General features: G+C 52.3%; 1 protein-coding gene and 11 non-coding genes across 12 annotated transcripts in view; all 12 read right to left on the bottom strand.

Annotated features, from left to right (window-relative positions):
- The window catches only part of LOC117270747 (low density lipoprotein receptor adapter protein 1), a 121132-nt gene that overhangs the window by 37952 nt on the left and 70751 nt on the right, over positions 1-12429 (bottom strand). The window lies entirely within an intron of this gene.
- LOC144466602 (U6 spliceosomal RNA) lies at positions 607-713 on the bottom strand. The gene has a single exon (XR_013493191.1). It is a non-coding gene; the product is annotated as a U6 spliceosomal RNA (small nuclear RNA).
- On the bottom strand, positions 1624-1730 carry LOC144466617 (U6 spliceosomal RNA). Its single transcript, XR_013493207.1, has one exon. It is a non-coding gene; the product is annotated as a U6 spliceosomal RNA (small nuclear RNA).
- Positions 2731-2837, bottom strand: LOC144466603 (U6 spliceosomal RNA). The gene has a single exon (XR_013493192.1). It is a non-coding gene; the product is annotated as a U6 spliceosomal RNA (small nuclear RNA).
- LOC144466611 (U6 spliceosomal RNA) lies at positions 3910-4016 on the bottom strand. Its single transcript, XR_013493200.1, has one exon. It is a non-coding gene; the product is annotated as a U6 spliceosomal RNA (small nuclear RNA).
- Positions 4927-5033, bottom strand: LOC144466618 (U6 spliceosomal RNA). Its single transcript, XR_013493208.1, has one exon. It is a non-coding gene; the product is annotated as a U6 spliceosomal RNA (small nuclear RNA).
- Positions 6034-6140, bottom strand: LOC144466614 (U6 spliceosomal RNA). The gene has a single exon (XR_013493203.1). It is a non-coding gene; the product is annotated as a U6 spliceosomal RNA (small nuclear RNA).
- LOC144466619 (U6 spliceosomal RNA) lies at positions 7051-7157 on the bottom strand. Its single transcript, XR_013493209.1, has one exon. It is a non-coding gene; the product is annotated as a U6 spliceosomal RNA (small nuclear RNA).
- On the bottom strand, positions 8158-8264 carry LOC144466604 (U6 spliceosomal RNA). Its single transcript, XR_013493193.1, has one exon. It is a non-coding gene; the product is annotated as a U6 spliceosomal RNA (small nuclear RNA).
- Positions 9337-9443, bottom strand: LOC144466612 (U6 spliceosomal RNA). Its single transcript, XR_013493201.1, has one exon. It is a non-coding gene; the product is annotated as a U6 spliceosomal RNA (small nuclear RNA).
- LOC144466620 (U6 spliceosomal RNA) lies at positions 10354-10460 on the bottom strand. Its single transcript, XR_013493210.1, has one exon. It is a non-coding gene; the product is annotated as a U6 spliceosomal RNA (small nuclear RNA).
- On the bottom strand, positions 11461-11567 carry LOC144466605 (U6 spliceosomal RNA). The gene has a single exon (XR_013493194.1). It is a non-coding gene; the product is annotated as a U6 spliceosomal RNA (small nuclear RNA).

A 12429-nucleotide genomic window follows, 5' to 3' on the forward strand; every position in this document is an offset into this window, starting at 1 on the left:
CCAAATCTGTTACCCTGAGCACTCGGACTGCAGACAGCATTGGCTGGACTTGGGCCCCAAGCAATCAACTCCTATGACACTCCCCCAGACAACTGTGAGCCTCTCCGGCAAACTCTGAGCATCTCTTTCTGGAATCAGCTGCACTGTGTATAGTTCTCTGTGCCAAATCTGTTACCCTGAGCACTCGGGACATGTCCACCTTTTGATGTGGCCTGTCTCTAACAGCCAGTAGAGAGTGTCGAAACACAAGGCCCCTCTTGCAGTTGTTTTCATTCTGTTGTCATATAGACTCAGGCCCCAAATACGCACACATGCACTAACAGGACCTATACATGCATTCAATGGAGAGATGTCAGAGCGAGGGGTGCTGTCTTGGACAGGCGCCCCGAGCAGTTTGTGGTTCAGCGCCTTGCTCAAGGGCACCTTGGCAGTGCCCAGGAGGCAATCTGGCAGTTGAACCAGCGACCCTCCGCTTCCCATGCCAAGTCCTTCTGGGCTGAGCGACTGCCGCCACTGTGGACAGGGGAGCGCCGGGAATTGCAGCCGCTGACACAGAGCACAACCGCTCAGTTGCTCGCGACTACAACTTGAACCCTAACCCAGATCAAAATGTGGAAACGCTTCACGAATTTGCGTGTCATCCTTGCGCAGGGGCCATGCTAATCTTCTCTGTATCGATTCCAATTTATTATATGTGCTGCCTGAGCAAGCACACTGACCATTTGCCGCTGCCTCCCTTTTGACCCTCTCGCTGGGGGAATGACACCTTTGTGACGGGGCTGGCTGGAGGTCTGCAATCCAGACTGGGCAGTACTCTGAAATGTAACAGGAGCGAGGGGTGAGGTCTTTCTAACAACGTTGTTGCAATTTATACTACCAGCCAATGCTGTCTGCATGCTCATGCAGGTTTTATTCACAAAAAGGATAAGGTCACGGCTGCCTAACACTGAGAGGTGGGTGGGGCCCAGTTGGCCTCTCAGGCCAGAGGCTGGACTTGCGCCCCAAACAATCCCCTCCTATGACACTCCCCCAGACAACTGTGAGCCTCTCCGGCAAACTCTGTGCATCTCTTTCTGGAATCAGCTGCACTGTGTATAGTTCTCTGTGCCAAATCTGTTACCCTGAGCACTCGGGACAAGTCCACCTTTTGATGTGGCCTGTCTCTAACAGCCAGTAGACAGTGTTGAAACAGAAGGCCCCTCTTGCAGTTGTTTTCTTTCTGTTGTCATATACACTCAGGCCCCAAGTAGGCACACATGCACTAACAGGACCTATACATGCATTCAATGGAGAGATGTCAGAGCGAGGGTTGCTGTCTTGGACAGGCGCCCCGAGCAGTTTGGGGTTCAGAAGGCCCCTCTTGCAGTTTTTTTCATTCTTTTGTCATATACACTCAGGCCCCAAATAGGCACACATGCACTAACAGGACCTATATATGCATTCGATGGAGAGATGTCAGAGATATGGCAGTTGAACCAGCGACCCTCCGCTTCCCAAGCCAAGTCCCTATGGACTGAACGACTGCCGCCACTGTGGACAGGGGAGCACCGGGAATTGCAGCCGCTGACAGAGAGCACACCCGCTTAGTTGCTTGCGACAACAACTCGAACCTTAACCCAGATCAAAATGTGGAAACGCTTCACGAATTTGCGTGTCATCCTTTCGCAGGGGCCATGCTAATCTTCTCTGTATCGATTCCAATTTATTATATGTGCTGCCTGAGCAAGCACACTGACCATTTGCTGCTGCCTCCCTTTTGACCCCCTCGCTGGGGGAATGACACCTTTGCGACGGGGCTGGCTGGAGGTCTGGAATCCAGACTGGGCAGTACTCTGAAATGTCACAGGAGCGAGGGGTGAGGTCTTTCTAACAACGTTGTTGCAATTTATACTACCAGCCAATGCTGTCTGCATGCTCATGCAGGTTTTATTCACAAAAAGGATAAGGTCACGGCTGCCTAACACTGAGAGGTGGGCGGGGCCCAGTTGGTCTGACAGGCCAGAGGCTGGACTTGGGTCTCAAACAATCCCCTCCTATGACACTCCCCCAGACAACTGTGAGCCTCTCCGGCAAAATCTGTGCATCTCTTTCTGGAATCAGCTGCACTGTGTATAGTTCTCTGTGCCAAATCTGTTACCCTGAGCACTCGGACTGCAGACAGCATTGGCTGGACTTGGGCCCCAAGCAATCAACTCCTATGACACTCCCCCAGACAACTGTGAGCCTCTCCGGCAAACTCTGAGCATCTCTTTCTGGAATCAGCTGCACTGTGTATAGTTCTCTGTGCCAAATCTGTTACCCTGAGCACTCGGGACAAGTCCACCTTTTGATGTGGCCTGTCTCTAACAGCCAGTAGAGAGTGTCGAAACACAAGGCCCCTCTTGCAGTTGTTTTCATTCTGTTGTCATATAGACTCAGGCCCCAAATACGCACACATGCACTAACAGGACCTATACATGCATTCAATGGAGAGATGTCAGAGCGAGGGGTGCTGTCTTGGACAGGCGCCCCGAGCAGTTTGTGGTTCAGCGCCTTGCTCAAGGGCACCTTGGCAGTGCCCAGGAGGCAATCTGGCAGTTGAACCAGCGACCCTCCGCTTCCCATGCCAAGTCCTTCTGGGCTGAGCGACTGCCGCCACTGTGGACAGGGGAGCGCCGGGAATTGCAGCCGCTGACACAGAGCACAACCGCTCAGTTGCTCGCGACTACAACTTGAACCCTAACCCAGATCAAAATGTGGAAACGCTTCACGAATTTGCGTGTCATCCTTGCGCAGGGGCCATGCTAATCTTCTCTGTATCGATTCCAATTTATTATATGTGCTGCCTGAGCAAGCACACTGACCATTTGCTGCTGCCTCCCTTTTGACCCTCTCGCTGGGGGAATGACACCTTTGTGACGGGGCTGGCTGGAGGTCTGCAATCCAGACTGGGCAGTACTCTGAAATGTCACAGGAGCGAGGGGTGAGGTCTTTCTAACAACGTTGTTGCAATTTATACTACCAGCTAATGCTGTCTGCATGCTCATGCAGGTTTCATTCATGAAAAGGATAAAGCCACGACTGCCTGACACTGAGAGGTGGGCGGTGCCCAGTTGGCCTTTCAGGCTGGAGGCTGGACTTGGGCCCCAAGCAATCAACTCCTATGACACTCCCCCAGACAACTGTGAGCCTCTCCAGCAAACTCTGTGCATCTCTTTCTGGAATCAGCCGCACTGTGTAAAGTTCTCTGTGCCAAATCTGTTACCCTGAGCACTCGGACTGCAGACAGCATTGGCTGGACTTGCGCCCCAAGCAATCAACTCCTATGACACTCCCCCAGACAACTGTGAGCCTCTCCGGCAAACTCTGTGCATCTCTTTCTGGAATCAGCTGCACTGTGTATAGTTCTCTGTGCCAAATCTGTTACCCTGAGCACTCGGGACAAGTCCACCTTTTGATGTGGCCTGTCTCTAACAGCCAGTAGACAGTGTTGAAACAGAAGGCCCCTCTTGCAGTTGTTTTCATTCTGTTGTCATATAGACTCAGGCCCCAAGTAGGCACACATGCACTAACAGGACCTATACATGCATTCAATGGAGAGATGTCAGAGCGAGGGGTGCTGTCTTGGGCAGGCGCCCCGAGCAGTTTGGGGTTCAGAAGGCCCCTCTTGCAGTTTTTTTCATTCTTTTGTCATATACACTCAGGCCCCAAATAGGCACACATGCACTAACAGGACCTATATATGCATTCGATGGAGAGATGTCAGAGATATGGCAGTTGAACCAGCGACCCTCCGCTTCCCAAGCCAAGTCCCTATGGACTGAGCGACTGCCGCCACTGTGGACAGGGGAGCACCGGGAATCGCAGCCGCTGACAGAAAGCACACCCGCTTAGTTGCTTGCGACAACAACTCGAACCTTAACCCAGATCAAAAAGTGGAAACGCTTCACGAATTTGCGTGTCATCCTTTCGCAGGGGCCATGCTAATCTTCTCTGTATCGATTCCAATTTATTATATGTGCTGCCTGAGCAAGCACGCTGACCATATGCCGCTGCCTCCCTTTTGACCCCCTCGCTGGGGGAATGACAACTTTGTGACGGGGCTGGCTGGAGGTCTGGAATCCAGACTGGGCAGTACTCTGAAATGTCACAGGAGTGAGGGGTGAGGTCTTTCTAACAACATTGTTGCAATTTATACTACCAGCCAATGCTGTCTGCATGCTCATGCAGGTTTTATTCACAAAAAGAATAAGGTCACGGCTGCCTAACACTGAGAGGTGGGCGGGGCCCACTTGGCCTCTCAGGCCAGAGGCTGGACTTGGGTCCCAAACAATCCCCTCCTATGACACTCCCCCGGACAACTGTGAGCCTCTCCGGCAAAATCTGTGCATCTCTTTCTGGAATCAGCCGCACTGTGTAAAGTTCTCTGTGCCAAATCTGTTACCCTGAGCACTCGGGACAAGTCCACCTTTTGATGTGGCCTGTCTCTAACAGCCAATAGACAGTGTTGAAACAGAAGGCCCCTCTTGCAGTTGTTTTCTTTCTGTTGTCATATACACTCAGGCCCCAAGTAGGCACACATGCACTAACAGGACCTATACATGCATTCAATGGAGAGATGTCAGAGCGAGGGTTGCTGTCTTGGACAGGCGCCCCGAGCAGTTTGGGGTTCAGAAGGCCCCTCTTGCAGTTTTTTTCATTCTTTTGTCATATACACTCAGGCCCCAAATAGGCACACATGCACTAACAGGACCTATATATGCATTCGATGGAGAGATGTCAGAGATATGGCAGTTGAACCAGCGACCCTCCGCTTCCCAAGCCAAGTCCCTATGGACTGAGCGACTGCCGCCACTGTGGACAGGGGAGCACCGGGAATTGCAGCCGCTGACAGAGAGCACACCCGCTTAGTTGCTTGCGACAACAACTCGAACCTTAACCCAGATCAAAATGTGGAAACGCTTCACGAATTTGCGTGTCATCCTTTCGCAGGGGCCATGCTAATCTTCTCTGTATCGATTCCAATTTATTATATGTGCTGCCTGAGCAAGCACACTGACCATTTGCTGCTGCCTCCCTTTTGACCCCCTCGCTGGGGGAATGACACCTTTGCGACGGGGCTGGCTGGAGGTCTGGAATCCAGACTGGGCAGTACTCTGAAATGTCACAGGAGCGAGGGGTGAGGTCTTTCTAACAACGTTGTTGCAATTTATACTACCAGCCAATGCTGTCTGCATGCTCATGCAGGTTTTATTCACAAAAAGGATAAGGTCACGGCTGCCTAACACTGAGAGGTGGGCGGGGCCCAGTTGGCCTGACAGGCCAGAGGCTGGACTTGGGTCCCAAACAATCCCCTCCTATGACACTCCCCCAGACAACTGTGAGCCTCTCCGGCAAAATCTGTGCATCTCTTTCTGGAATCAGCCGCACTGAGTAAAGTTCTCTGTGCCAAATCTGTTACCCTGAGCACTCGGACTGCAGACAGCATTGGCTGGACTTGGGCCCCAAGCAATCAACTCCTATGACACTCCCCCAGACAACTGTGAGCCTCTCCGGCAAACTCTGAGCATCTCTTTCTGGAATCAGCTGCACTGTGTATAGTTCTCTGTGCCAAATCTGTTACCCTGAGCACTCGGGACATGTCCACCTTTTGATGTGGCCTGTCTCTAACAGCCAGTAGAGAGTGTCGAAACACAAGGCCCCTCTTGCAGTTGTTTTCATTCTGTTGTCATATAGACTCAGGCCCCAAATACGCACACATGCACTAACAGGACCTATACATGCATTCAATGGAGAGATGGCAGAGCGAGGGGTGCTGTCTTGGACAGGCGCCCCGAGCAGTTTGTGGTTCAGCGCCTTGCTCAAGGGCACCTTGGCAGTGCCCAGGAGGCAATCTGGCAGTTGAACCAGCGACCCTCCGCTTCCCATGCCAAGTCCTTCTGGGCTGAGCGACTGCCGCCACTGTGGACAGGGGAGCGCCGGGAATTGCAGCCGCTGACACAGAGCACAACCGCTCAGTTGCTCGCGACTACAACTTGAACCCTAACCCAGATCAAAATGTGGAAACGCTTCACGAATTTGCGTGTCATCCTTGCGCAGGGGCCATGCTAATCTTCTCTGTATTGATTCCAATTTATTATATGTGCTGCCTGAGCAAGCACACTGACCATTTGCCGCTGCCTCCCTTTTGACCCTCTCGCTGGGGGAATGACACCTTTGTGACGGGGCTGGCTGGAGGTCTGCAATCCAGACTGGGCAGTACTCTGAAATGTAACAGGAGCGAGGGGTGAGGTCTTTCTAACAACGTTGTTGCAATTTATACTACCAGCCAATGCTGTCTGCATGCTCATGCAGGTTTTATTCACAAAAAGGATAAGGTCACGGCTGCCTAACACTGAGAGGTGGGTGGGGCCCAGTTGGCCTCTCAGGCCAGAGGCTGGACTTGCGCCCCAAACAATCCCCTCCTATGACACTCCCCCAGACAACTGTGAGCCTCTCCGGCAAACTCTGTGCATCTCTTTCTGGAATCAGCTGCACTGTGTATAGTTCTCTGTGCCAAATCTGTTACCCTGAGCACTCGGGACAAGTCCACCTTTTGATGTGGCCTGTCTCTAACAGCCAGTAGACAGTGTTGAAACAGAAGGCCCCTCTTGCAGTTGTTTTCTTTCTGTTGTCATATACACTCAGGCCCCAAGTAGGCACACATGCACTAACAGGACCTATACATGCATTCAATGGAGAGATGTCAGAGCGAGGGTTGCTGTCTTGGACAGGCGCCCCGAGCAGTTTGGGGTTCAGAAGGCCCCTCTTGCAGTTTTTTTCATTCTTTTGTCATATACACTCAGGCCCCAAATAGGCACACATGCACTAACAGGACCTATATATGCATTCGATGGAGAGATGTCAGAGATATGGCAGTTGAACCAGCGACCCTCCGCTTCCCAAGCCAAGTCCCTATGGACTGAACGACTGCCGCCACTGTGGACAGGGGAGCACCGGGAATTGCAGCCGCTGACAGAGAGCACACCCGCTTAGTTGCTTGCGACAACAACTCGAACCTTAACCCAGATCAAAATGTGGAAACGCTTCACGAATTTGCGTGTCATCCTTTCGCAGGGGCCATGCTAATCTTCTCTGTATCGATTCCAATTTATTATATGTGCTGCCTGAGCAAGCACACTGACCATTTGCTGCTGCCTCCCTTTTGACCCCCTCGCTGGGGGAATGACACCTTTGCGACGGGGCTGGCTGGAGGTCTGGAATCCAGACTGGGCAGTACTCTGAAATGTCACAGGAGCGAGGGGTGAGGTCTTTCTAACAACGTTGTTGCAATTTATACTACCAGCCAATGCTGTCTGCATGCTCATGCAGGTTTTATTCACAAAAAGGATAAGGTCACGGCTGCCTGACACTGAGAGGTGGGCGGGGCCCAGTTGGCCTGACAGGCCAGAGGCTGGACTTGGGTCCCAAACAATCCCCTCCTATGACACTCCCCCAGACAACTGTGAGCCTCTCCGGCAAAATCTGTGCATCTCTTTCTGGAATCAGCCGCACTGAGTAAAGTTCTCTGTGCCAAATCTGTTACCCTGAGCACTCGGACTGCAGACAGCATTGGCTGGACTTGGGCCCCAAGCAATCAACTCCTATGACACTCCCCCAGACAACTGTGAGCCTCTCCGGCAAACTCTGAGCATCTCTTTCTGGAATCAGCTGCACTGTGTATAGTTCTCTGTGCCAAATCTGTTACCCTGAGCACTCGGGACATGTCCACCTTTTGATGTGGCCTGTCTCTAACAGCCAGTAGAGAGTGTCGAAACACAAGGCCCCTCTTGCAGTTGTTTTCATTCTGTCGTCATATAGACTCAGGCCCCAAATACGCACACATGCACTAACAGGACCTATACATGCATTCAATGGAGAGATGGCAGAGCAAGGGGTGCTGTCTTGGACAGGCGCCCCGAGCAGTTTGTGGTTCAGCGCCTTGCTCAAGGGCACCTTGGCAGTGCCCAGGAGGCAATCTGGCAGTTGAACCAGCGACCCTCCGCTTCCCATGCCAAGTCCTTCTGGGCTGAGCGACTGCCGCCACTGTGGACAGGGGAGCGCCGGGAATTGCAGCCGCTGACACAGAGCACAACCGCTCAGTTGCTCGCGACTACAACTTGAACCCTAACCCAGATCAAAATGTGGAAACGCTTCACGAATTTGCGTGTCATCCTTGCGCAGGGGCCATGCTAATCTTCTCTGTATCGATTCCAATTTATTATATGTGCTGCCTGAGCAAGCACACTGACCATTTGCCGCTGCCTCCCTTTTGACCCTCTCGCTGGGGGAATGACACCTTTGTGACGGGGCTGGCTGGAGGTCTGCAATCCAGACTGGGCAGTACTCTGAAATGTCACAGGAGCGAGGGGTGAGGTCTTTCTAACAACGTTGTTGCAATTTATACTACCAGCTAATGCTGTCTGCATGCTCATGCAGGTTTCATTCATGAAAAGGATAAAGCCACGACTGCCTGACACTGAGAGGTGGGTGGTGCCCAGTTGGCCTTTCAGGCCGGAGGCTGGACTTGGGCCCCAAGCAATCAACTCCTATGACACTCCCCCAGACAACTGTGAGCCTCTCCAGCAAACTCTGTGCATCTCTTTCTGGAATCAGCCGCACTGTGTAAAGTTCTCTGTGCCAAATCTGTTACCCTGAGCACTCGGACTGCAGACAGCATTGGCTGGACTTACGCCCCAAGCAATCAACTCCTATGACACTCCCCCAGACAACTGTGAGCCTCTCCGGCAAACTCTGTGCATCTCTTTCTGGAATCAGCTGCACTGTGTATAGTTCTCTGTGCCAAATCTGTTACCCTGAGCACTCGGGACAAGTCCACCTTTTGATGTGGCCTGTCTCTAACAGCCAGTAGACAGTGTTGAAACAGAAGGCCCCTCTTGCAGTTGTTTTCATTCTGTTGTCATATAGACTCAGGCCCCAAGTAGGCACACATGCACTAACAGGACCTATACATGCATTCAATGGAGAGATGTCAGAGCGAGGGGTGCTGTCTTGGGCAGGCGCCCCGAGCAGTTTGGGGTTCAGAAGGCCCCTCTTGCAGTTTTTTTCATTCTTTTGTCATATACACTCAGGCCCCAAATAGGCACACATGCACTAACAGGACCTATATATGCATTCGATGGAGAGATGTCAGAGATATGGCAGTTGAACCAGCGACCCTCCGCTTCCCAAGCCAAGTCCCTATGGACTGAGCGACTGCCGCCACTGTGGACAGGGGAGCACCGGGAATCGCAGCCGCTGACAGAAAGCACACCCGCTTAGTTGCTTGCGACAACAACTCGAACCTTAACCCAGATCAAAAAGTGGAAACGCTTCACGAATTTGCGTGTCATCCTTTCGCAGGGGCCATGCTAATCTTCTCTGTATCGATTCCAATTTATTATATGTGCTGCCTGAGCAAGCACGCTGACCATATGCCGCTGCCTCCCTTTTGACCCCCTCGCTGGGGGAATGACAACTTTGTGACGGGGCTGGCTGGAGGTCTGGAATCCAGACTGGGCAGTACTCTGAAATGTCACAGGAGTGAGGGGTGAGGTCTTTCTAACAACATTGTTGCAATTTATACTACCAGCCAATGCTGTCTGCATGCTCATGCAGGTTTTATTCACAAAAAGAATAAGGTCACGGCTGCCTAACACTGAGAGGTGGGCGGGGCCCACTTGGCCTCTCAGGCCAGAGGCTGGACTTGGGTCCCAAACAATCCCCTCCTATGACACTCCCCCGGACAACTGTGAGCCTCTCCGGCAAAATCTGTGCATCTCTTTCTGGAATCAGCCGCACTGTGTAAAGTTCTCTGTGCCAAATCTGTTACCCTGAGCACTCGGGACAAGTCCACCTTTTGATGTGGCCTGTCTCTAACAGCCAATAGACAGTGTTGAAACAGAAGGCCCCTCTTGCAGTTGTTTTCTTTCTGTTGTCATATACACTCAGGCCCCAAGTAGGCACACATGCACTAACAGGACCTATACATGCATTCAATGGAGAGATGTCAGAGCGAGGGTTGCTGTCTTGGACAGGCGCCCCGAGCAGTTTGGGGTTCAGAAGGCCCCTCTTGCAGTTTTTTTCATTCTTTTGTCATATACACTCAGGCCCCAAATAGGCACACATGCACTAACAGGACCTATATATGCATTCGATGGAGAGATGTCAGAGATATGGCAGTTGAACCAGCGACCCTCCGCTTCCCAAGCCAAGTCCCTATGGACTGAGCGACTGCCGCCACTGTGGACAGGGGAGCACCGGGAATTGCAGCCGCTGACAGAGAGCACACCCGCTTAGTTGCTTGCGACAACAACTCGAACCTTAACCCAGATCAAAATGTGGAAACGCTTCACGAATTTGCGTGTCATCCTTTCGCAGGGGCCATGCTAATCTTCTCTGTATCGATTCCAATTTATTATATGTGCTGCCTGAGCAAGCACACTGACCATTTGCTGCTGCCTCCCTTTTGACCCCCTCGCTGGGGGAATGACACCTTTGCGACGGGGCTGGCTGGAGGTCTGGAATCCAGACTGGGCAGTACTCTGAAATGTCACAGGAGCGAGGGGTGAGGTCTTTCTAACAACGTTGTTGCAATTTATACTACCAGCCAATGCTGTCTGCATGCTCATGCAGGTTTTATTCACAAAAAGGATAAGGTCACGGCTGCCTAACACTGAGAGGTGGGCGGGGCCCAGTTGGCCTGACAGGCCAGAGGCTGGACTTGGGTCCCAAACAATCCCCTCCTATGACACTCCCCCAGACAACTGTGAGCCTCTCCGGCAAAATCTGTGCATCTCTTTCTGGAATCAGCCGCACTGAGTAAAGTTCTCTGTGCCAAATCTGTTACCCTGAGCACTCGGACTGCAGACAGCATTGGCTGGACTTGGGCCCCAAGCAATCAACTCCTATGACACTCCCCCAGACAACTGTGAGCCTCTCCGGCAAACTCTGAGCATCTCTTTCTGGAATCAGCTGCACTGTGTATAGTTCTCTGTGCCAAATCTGTTACCCTGAGCACTCGGGACATGTCCACCTTTTGATGTGGCCTGTCTCTAACAGCCAGTAGAGAGTGTCGAAACACAAGGCCCCTCTTGCAGTTGTTTTCATTCTGTTGTCATATAGACTCAGGCCCCAAATACGCACACATGCACTAACAGGACCTATACATGCATTCAATGGAGAGATGGCAGAGCGAGGGGTGCTGTCTTGGACAGGCGCCCCGAGCAGTTTGTGGTTCAGCGCCTTGCTCAAGGGCACCTTGGCAGTGCCCAGGAGGCAATCTGGCAGTTGAACCAGCGACCCTCCGCTTCCCATGCCAAGTCCTTCTGGGCTGAGCGACTGCCGCCACTGTGGACAGGGGAGCGCCGGGAATTGCAGCCGCTGACACAGAGCACAACCGCTCAGTTGCTCGCGACTACAACTTGAACCCTAACCCAGATCAAAATGTGGAAACGCTTCACGAATTTGCGTGTCATCCTTGCGCAGGGGCCATGCTAATCTTCTCTGTATCGATTCCAATTTATTATATGTGCTGCCTGAGCAAGCACACTGACCATTTGCCGCTGCCTCCCTTTTGACCCTCTCGCTGGGGGAATGACACCTTTGTGACGGGGCTGGCTGGAGGTCTGCAATCCAGACTGGGCAGTACTCTGAAATGTAACAGGAGCGAGGGGTGAGGTCTTTCTAACAACGTTGTTGCAATTTATACTACCAGCCAATGCTGTCTGCATGCTCATGCAGGTTTTATTCACAAAAAGGATAAGGTCACGGCTGCCTAACACTGAGAGGTGGGTGGGGCCCAGTTGGCCTCTCAGGCCAGAGGCTGGACTTGCGCCCCAAACAATCCCCTCCTATGACACTCCCCCAGACAACTGTGAGCCTCTCCGGCAAACTCTGTGCATCTCTTTCTGGAATCAGCTGCACTGTGTATAGTTCTCTGTGCCAAATCTGTTACCCTGAGCACTCGGGACAAGTCCACCTTTTGATGTGGCCTGTCTCTAACAGCCAGTAGACAGTGTTGAAACAGAAGGCCCCTCTTGCAGTTGTTTTCTTTCTGTTGTCATATACACTCAGGCCCCAAGTAGGCACACATGCACTAACAGGACCTATACATGCATTCAATGGAGAGATGTCAGAGCGAGGGTTGCTGTCTTGGACAGGCGCCCCGAGCAGTTTGGGGTTCAGAAGGCCCCTCTTGCAGTTTTTTTCATTCTTTTGTCATATACACTCAGGCCCCAAATAGGCACACATGCACTAACAGGACCTATATATGCATTCGATGGAGAGATGTCAGAGATATGGCAGTTGAACCAGCGACCCTCCGCTTCCCAAGCCAAGTCCCTATGGACTGAACGACTGCCGCCACTGTGGACAGGGGAGCACCGGGAATTGCAGCCGCTGACAGAGAGC

The sequence above is a fragment of the Epinephelus lanceolatus genome, chromosome 13, assembly GCF_041903045.1.
Source record: "Epinephelus lanceolatus isolate andai-2023 chromosome 13, ASM4190304v1, whole genome shotgun sequence".
In the NCBI taxonomy this organism is placed as follows: Eukaryota; Metazoa; Chordata; class Actinopteri; order Perciformes; family Serranidae; genus Epinephelus; species Epinephelus lanceolatus.